Genomic DNA, 2500 nt, shown 5'->3' on the forward strand with positions numbered 1-2500 from the left:
ACAGTTTTGACTGGGCTGAGCGGGAACTGTACTTCCTCAGTGGTAGGGAGGCGAGCAGGCCAGAGGTGGATGAACGCAGTGCCCTTGTTTGGGTGTAGGGCCTGATCAGAGCCTGGAGGTACTGAGGTGCCGTTCCCTCACAGCCCGTAGGCGAGCACCATGGTCTTGTAGCGGATGCGAGCTTCAACTGGAAGCCAGTGGAGAGAGCGGAGGAGCGGGGTGACGTGAGAGAACTTGGGAAGGTTGAACACCAGACGGGCTGCGGCGTTCTGGATGAGTTGTAGGGGTTTAATGGCACAGGCAGGGAGCCCAGCCAACAGCGAGTTGCAGTAATCAAGACGGGAGATGACAAGTGCCTGGATTAGGACCTGCGCCGCTTCCTGTGTGAGGCAGGGTCGTACTCTGCGGATGTTGTAGAGCATGAACCTACAGGAACGGGACACCGCCTTGATGTTAGTTGAGAACGTCAGGGTGTTGTCCAGGATCACGCCAAGGTTCTTAGCGCTCTGGGAGGAGGACACAATGGAGTTGTCAACCGTGATGGCGAGATCATGGAACGGGCAGTCCTTTCCCCGGGAGGAAGAGGAGCTCCGTCTTGCTGAGGTTCAGCTTGAGGTGGTGATCCGTCATCCACACTGATATGTCTGCCAGACATGCAGAGATGCGATTCGCCACCTGGTCATCAGAAGGGGGAAAGGAGAAGATTAATTGTGTGTCGTCTGCATAGCAATGATAGGAGAGACCATGTGAGGTTATGACAGAGCCAAGTGACTTGGTGTATAGCGAGAATAAGAGAGGGCCTAGAACAGAGCCCTGGGGGACACCAGTGGTGAGAGCGCGTGGTGAGGAGACAGATTCTCGCCACGCCACCTGGTAGGAGCGACCTGTCAGGTAGGACGCAATCCAAGCGTGGGCCGCGCCGGAGATGCCCAACTCGGAGAGGGTGGAGAGGAGGATCTGATGGTTCACAGTATCGAAGGCAGCCGATAGGTCTAGAAGGATGAGAGCAGAGGAGAGAGAGTTAGCTTTAGCAGTGCGGAGCGCCTCCGTGATACAGAGAAGAGCAGTCTCAGTTGAATGACTAGTCTTGAAACCTGACTGATTTGGATCAAGAAGGTCATTCTGAGAGAGATAGCGGTAGAGCTGGCCAAGGACGGCACGCTCAAGAGTTTTGGAGAGAAAAGAGAGAAGGGATACTGGTCTGTAGTTGTTGACATCGGAGGGATCGAGTGTAGGTTTTTTCAGAAGGGGTGCAACTCTCGCTCTCTTGAAGACGGGAGGGACGTAGCCAGCGGTCAGGGATGAGTTGATGAGCGAGGTGAGGTAAGGGAGAAGGTCTCCGGAAATGGTCTGGAGAAGAGAGGAGGGGATAGGGTCAAGCGGGCAGGTTGTTGGGCGGCCGGCCGTCACAAGACGCGAGATTTCATCTGGAGAGAGAGGGAGAAAGAGGTCAGAGCATAGGGTAGGGCAGTGTGGGCAGAACCAGCAGTGTCGTTTGACTTAGCAAACGAGGATCGGATGTCATCGACCTTCTTTTCAAAATGGTTGACGAAGTCATCTGCAGAGAGGGAGGAGGGAGGGGGGAGGATTCAGGAGGGAGGAGAAGGTGGCAAAGAGCTTCCTAGGGTTAGAGGCAGATGCTTGGAATTTAGAGTGGTAGAAAGTGGCTTTAGCAGCAGAGACAGAGGAGGAAAATGTAGAGAGGAGGGAGTGAAAGGATGCCAGGTCCGCAGGGAGGCGAGTTTTCCTCCATTTCCGCTCGGCCTGCCGATCCCTCTCCCGCTAGAATGAACGATACGCATCCTCTAGCCATCTACTGATAGGACAGGCGCCTGTCAGTCACCAAGTGAGCGATGACAGGGATACCCCGCTGGTTTGACAGTCTGCTGTCTGCCCCGCCTCTCGGGTACTTGGGTGTGTGTTGTGTGTCCTGTGGTTGCAGTCAAATGTCTTTACACTACAGGTTGGTGGCGCCTTAATTGGATAGAATGGTCTCGTGGTACGTACAGGAACAATAGGTAGGTTAGTAGAGAGAGAGTCTCACACTGGTCCATAATATGATAAAAGAAAACGGATTGAAAAGCTATTGATACTTATATGTTATTTTTGATATGGTCTTTTCACAATGATTAGATGTACAGTAGTTCTATTGATTGAATCAAAGTGTTGACAATGGAGTCGTCAACTGCTGCTTCCTGTGTAGCGAAGCCCATGTTTAACACCTGCTTCCTTCTTCAATAACACCTGTACTACAGACAGCTGAGAAAATGCCTCTTAAAAGTGCCTCTTAAAACGAAGCTGGTAGCCTGTGGAAGTCAGCAGACTCTTGCAGGATTCTTTAAAGGCGCAGTGAAGGCAAAATTATTCTATGTTATTTATATCAGTGTTATTTCCTGACAGTTGCTGGTTGAAAATACAATCTAGCATTAGAATGTACCAGAGTCCACCTAAAATAGAGCTTGTTCGGCAAAAGAAACATCATCTTAACTCCCCTCCCCAC

At 51.6% G+C, this 2500-nt stretch overlaps 1 pseudogene; it reads right to left on the minus strand.

Annotated features, from left to right (window-relative positions):
• Window positions 1-2500, minus strand: part of LOC127925688 (xylosyltransferase 1-like) — a 28867-nt pseudogene that overhangs the window by 23918 nt on the left and 2449 nt on the right.

The sequence above is a fragment of the Oncorhynchus keta genome, unplaced genomic scaffold (assembly GCF_023373465.1).
Source record: "Oncorhynchus keta strain PuntledgeMale-10-30-2019 unplaced genomic scaffold, Oket_V2 Un_contig_6090_pilon_pilon, whole genome shotgun sequence".
In the NCBI taxonomy this organism is placed as follows: domain Eukaryota; kingdom Metazoa; phylum Chordata; class Actinopteri; order Salmoniformes; family Salmonidae; genus Oncorhynchus; species Oncorhynchus keta.